Genomic DNA, 6,000 nt, shown 5'->3' with positions numbered 1-6,000 from the left:
ATAACTATAACAATGTACTTGTTGGGTTTGTAACATTTATAGATATAGTATGTCTAACAATAATACCACAAGAAGGGGTGAAGGGGAATAGTTATATAGGAGTAATGTTTCTATATCTCACTGGAACTAAGTTACAATAAATCTGAAGCTGATTTTAGTAAGTTAAGATGTAGAAGGTAAGCCCTAGAGGAAACACTAAAGAAACAACTTTAAAAATTATAGTGAAAAAATCATAGAAATTAAAATGTTATTTTATAAAATTTCCGCTTACTGTAAAAGAGGAATAGAGGAACAAAAAATACATAAGACATACAGAAAACAAAAGCTAAAATGCAGTTGTTAATAAAACTATGTCAATAAAAGCCTTAAATGTGAATGGATTACAACACATTCAAAAGGTGAGATTGGGTGCCTGGGTGGCTCAGTCGGTTAAGCATCTGCCTTCAGCTCAGGTCATGATCTCAGGGTCCTGGGATAGTGTCCCGTGTCAGGCTCCCTGCTCAGTGGGGAGTCTGCTTCTCCTTCTACCTTCCCCCCTGCTCATGATCTCTCTCTTTCTCTCTCAAATAAATAAAAAAAAAAAAAGGTGAGATTGTCAGTCTAGATTTAAAAAAAAAAAGATTGAACCATCTGCTGTCTACAGGAGATACATTAGATTCAAAGATACAAATAGAAAATAAAAGGACGAATAAATATATTTCATGCAAAAAGCAATCACAATAAAGCTGGACTAGCTATACTAGTAAAAGACAAGTTAGAATTCTAAACAAAAAATGTTGAGGCACCTGGATGGCTCAGTCGGTTAAGACTTCAACTCTTGATTTTGGCTCAGGTCAAGATGTCAGGGTTGTGAGACTGTGCACCACGTTGAAAAATAAAGTGCAACAAGAACAATCCAAAAGTTATTTTATTTCCAATGATTACATCTCCAGGGGATAAATTCTCAAATAGGAAATTTACGTGAGTAAATTTTGTTCCCCCTCTCTGTCTCTCTCTCCCCCCCAAAAATGTTACTAGAGATGAAGAAGGACATTTTATAATGATGAAAAAGCCATTCCATTAAGAATATGTAATAATTCAAGGGGTGAACCATTCTGCATTCCTCTCAGTAATGTGTGACTGTTCTACTTGTACTGTATCCTTGGCTGCACTTGGCATTGTCAGTCTTCTAAATTTTAGGCATTCTGGGCTCTGTGTGTGTGTGTGTGTGTGTGTGTGTGTGTGTGTGTGTGTGTGTGTGATATGCTGTCTCATTGTGGTTATAATTTGCATTTCCCCAATAATCAATTTTGAATAGCTTTTTATGTGCTTACTCTACATTTGTGTATCTTCTTAAGTGAAGGGTCAAATCTTTTGGGGGGCCTGTTTGTGAATGTTCTTTATATATTCTGCATTAAAGCCCTTAATCAGAAAAGAAAGTATAATAATTAAAAATATAAATGCACCTAATAACAGAGCACTAAAAACATTAAGCAAAAACTGACAGAAAAGGGGGCACCTGGGTGGCTCAGTTAAGCATCCCACTCTTGATTTTGGCTAAGGTCATGATTTGGTTTGGTAAGTCTTGTGGAATCCTGCACATTTTGAATATTGCTGTGAAACTCTGGATCTTATTTGAACCTTCTATTTCACCTGGCTTGCTTTGATACTGCTCTAGCAAAGGAAGAGGAGGTGCTACTTCATTATGGCCATGGAGGGTAGAAGCCCAATTTCCCCATTTGCTCCCTCCCCACCTCCCCAAATACCCAAGGAGGTAAGGGTCTCCTTTTTATTGCTTTGGTAAGTGGGATTTCTAGTTCTGCACTAGGCCTTCACTGACATTATTCTGGCTGAGGGGTTAGAGTGCCTTGTTACTACTCTTTTGGCCTCCACTGACACCATAAGGTGGGATTGCGGCTCATTACTCCTGGGCAGGAGTAGAAGTTGCGGCTTTGCACTGGGCCTCCTCTGATACCACCCCAGAAGGGAGGGGGGAGGGGATGCTCTCTTACCACTGAGTGGGAGTGGGGAATGTCCAGGTTCCCCACATGGTCTCCACTGTCATTGCTGAGAAAGTGGGGTGTTTATTGCCAGCCAGCATGGATGCATGTCCTAGCACTTGGCCTTTTCAGACACCACCCAGCAGGGTTTTATGAGCTCTTTTTACAGCCTCACAAGCAGGGGGGACATGTAGACTCCCCACTCAGCCTTTGCTGGTGTGGGTAGTGATAGGACCAGTTTTTTCTGTGTTGTTTGGCTAGAGTAGAGTGGTTAATGTCTAAGAGTTTTTTGTCTTGCTAGGGGTACCCCTTTCTTGGCCCTTTGGTTAAAGAAAGCAGGTTCTTGTTGGGGCTTTGCAATATTTTTGTGTGTCTGTCTAAGTTCCTGCTTCTTCAGCTCCAGGTCTGGGGCATATGAGGCAAAAAATCTCCACAATCACATCACTCCTCTTTTCCTGAGGTTCGTACCTGACATGTCTTCTCTCCACTTTTTAGTCTTTTTATGAGTTTTTAGGTGTACTTAGTGGAGAAACCAGGGAAATCTGTCAACTCCCTCTTCCTACAACAATTCATTTTTAGGTTGAAATTTTTAGTTCATAATGTATAATTTAATTATTTTATCCAACAATATGTGCTAATAGTATTACTAACAATTTGATTGATGAAAATAGGATTTCTTTGTTGTTCTTTTTGTGCTCATCTCAACATTTCGACACAAAAATGCATAAAATAGAAATATAAAATTTTGAGTTGATCTACACCATTAGGAACCATAATGAAAGTAGATGCAGTAGATGAAACAACACAGTGGACTTTGTAGAGTTGAAAAGGCTGGAGACTATATAACTTGAAGCAGAATGGGGACAGACAAATAAGCAGGTCTCTTGACTCTTTGTCTTCCAATAGGAAGTTATTTCTCAAAATGAAAAACTTTTTCTTAGAGCTCTTAGAAAATGTATACCTGAAACACTTGATTTTATAACCTGAAACATACTGGCCTACAATACTAACTGGATTGTATCTTCTGATTTTGAAAGTATAACTGCACCTTGATTTTGAAAAATGTCACAAGGTCAGCTTTAAGAGTTTTATCATCTGTGGCATTTGACAAAAGACCAGGACAATTGTCAGGCACCAAGAATGGAGCTACCCTCTGTTCTCTTTGTACTACTCACTGAGAACATTTTTCACAGACCCTCCCAACGCCTACTCCCAAGAACCTGTCTTTCAGCCAGTTTCACAAGCCAGAAATTACTAAATCATCCTTCAGTCCCATCAGACAACATAGTCTTCAAATTGACCATTTGCTCCTCAGATATAGTGATTTAATATCTAAAGGATCATACCCCAGCTATTATAGTCTCAGACAGCACTCAGGGTCTCTGATAGCCTAATTCTAGCTTTCATTTCCAGTATTATTTTTTCTTTTGTCCTATCAGGAGCCCTCTACACCAGCAAGGCTAGTTTCCCTGCTGGTCCCCACAGATGCTGTATTCACTCTCCCTCTGAGTCTTTTGTTCCCATAGGACACTTGTCCTTGCCTTTTCTTTCCTCTCCAGGTATTATGATTCCATCCATTCAGATCTGAATGATAAAAATTCTGCTCTGAATTCTTAGAATACAGTCTTGGTCGATTCTTCAGGCTTCTACTTATTAAGGAAGAAACCCGATCTTACACACACATACACATATATGATGATATATTATGACGAAGTAGGATTTATTTCAGGAATATGACGTTGGTTAACATAAAAATTCAGTCAATGTACTTCTCTATTCAAGTGTGAAGAGAAGGGGCGCCTGGACGGCTCAGTTGTTAAGTGTCTGCCTTCGGCTCAGGTCCCAGGGTCCTGGGATCGAGCCCCACATCGGGCTCCCTGCTCAGCAGGAAGCCTGCTTTTCCCTCTCCCAGTCCCCCTGCTTGTGTTCCTTCTCTCGATGTCTCTGTCAAATAAAGAATTAAAATCTTTAGAAAATAAAGTATGAAGAAAAATAATATGGTCATTTTGATCCAATGCAGAAAATGAATATGACAGGAGGCGGGCTGGCTCAGTAAAGCAGAGGCAGCGGGGGAAGATGGCGGCGGCCGTACCACAGCGGGCCTGGACCGTGGAGCAGCTGTGCAGCGACCCAAGAAGGACATTATCAAGTTTCTACAGGACCACGGTTCAGATTCGTTTCTTGCAGAACATAAGTTACTAGGAAACATTAAAAATGTGGCCAAGACAGCTAACAAGGACCATTTGGTTACAGCCTACAACCATCTTTTTGAAAGTAAACGTTTCAAGGGTATTGAAAGTATAAGTAAAGTGTCTGAGCAGGTGAAAAATGTGAAGCTTAATGAAGATAAACCCAAAGAAACCAAGTCTGAAGAGACTGGATGAGGGCCCACCAAAATATATAAAATCTGTTCTTAAAAAAGGAGATAAAACGAACTTTCCCAAAAAGGGAGATGTTGTTCACTGCTGGTATACAGGAACACTACAGGATGGGACTGTTTTTGATACTAATATTCAAACGAGTTCAAAGAAGAAGAAAAATGCCAAGCTTTTAAGTTTTAAGGTTGGAATAGGCAAAGTTATCAGAGGATGGGATGAAGCACTCTTAACTATGAGTAAAGGAGAAAAGGCTCGACTAGAGATTGAACCAGAATGGGCTTATGGAAAGGACGGACAGCCTGATGCCAAAATTCCACCAAATGCAAAACTCATTTTTGAAGTGGAGTTAGTGGATATTGACTGAAATAGCAATGCTTTGGATATAAAGACATCAGCAACAATAAAACATGGCCTTGAAGAAACTTATGTAACTAATTAGAGCTGGTTACTATTGTAAGGGAAGAGTCAACTGGAGAATTCAAGAACTCCGATATTGTTTACCCAATCCCCAACTTTTAATATATGTAATCCATTATAATTCCCTAAAGTTCGAAATATTTTACTACAGCTGTGTAAAATATTGGTTAAGGAGAAATGACTTTCCTTTTACCTCATGTTGTAAACTAAAAGGCTCAATAAAAACATATTCAGTGTCTTGAAAAAAAAAGAAAATGAATATGACAAAATACTACCTTTTTTTAAAAAAGATTTCTTTCTTTCTTTCTTTCTTTCTTTATTTGACAGTGGGAGAGACAGCAAGAGAGTGAACACAGGCAGGGGGAGTGGGAGAGGGAGAAGCAGGCTTCCCGCGGAGCAGGGAGCCCGATGCGGGGCTCGATCCCAGGACCCTGGGATCATGACCTGAGCCTAAGGCAGACGCTTAAGGACTGAGCCACCCAGGCGCCCCAAATACTACCATCTGTGATAAAAACTCACAGCACACTAGGAATTCAAGGGAATGTCCTTATTCTGATAACAGATAACCACAAATTAAAGGTAACACATTAAATGGTAAAATACTGAATGTTATTATTTGTATTCAGCATTGCACTGGCTTGTGCCATATAGTACTATAATGTAAGGAAAGAATTTAAAAGGTATTACAAGTAGAAAAGAAAAAATAAGATAGCCATTTGTGACAGATGATGATATGCAGAAAATCCAAAAGAATACACAAATAAGCTATCGGAAAAAAGTGAATTTATCAAGGTTACTGGATATAAGGTCAATATACAAAAATCAGTTGTATTTCTATGTACTAGTAACAAAGAATTGGAAAATGAAGTTTAAAAAATGCTGTCTACAGTAGTACAGTGAGCACATTGTGTCCTCTCATGATTCCTCATCATTGCACAAACTTTTCCTCTGATGCATCTGATGTGAATGCCTTTCCATCTACCTTCACACACCTGTTGAACATTTTTTTCCGGTCTCCAGGCTTATCACTCATAAAGCATTCTTTCTTCCCCTTCCTAAGTCGTTTTTTTGTTTTTTAAAATTTTATTTATTTGAGAGAGAGAGAGTGAGAGCACAAGTGGGGAGCAGAGGGAGAAGCAAGCTCCCCACTGAGCAGGGAGCCTGATGCGGGGCTCGATCCCAGGATCCGGGGTTCGTAACCTGAGCTGAAGGCAGACGCTTAACCG

General features: G+C 39.5%; 1 pseudogene; it reads left to right on the top strand.

Annotated features, from left to right (window-relative positions):
* Positions 1-4,055: 4,055 nt before the first annotated feature.
* On the top strand, positions 4,056-5,029 carry LOC112816267 (peptidyl-prolyl cis-trans isomerase FKBP3 pseudogene; annotated as a pseudogene).
* The last annotated feature ends 971 nt before the right edge of the window (positions 5,030-6,000 follow it).

This window comes from Callorhinus ursinus, unplaced genomic scaffold, assembly GCF_003265705.2.
Source record: "Callorhinus ursinus isolate GAN/ISIS: 27379988/994484 unplaced genomic scaffold, GSC_fseal_2.0 scaffold81, whole genome shotgun sequence".
Taxonomy (NCBI): Eukaryota; Metazoa; Chordata; class Mammalia; order Carnivora; family Otariidae; genus Callorhinus; species Callorhinus ursinus.
This window is presented reverse-complemented; position numbering and strand designations above follow the sequence as displayed.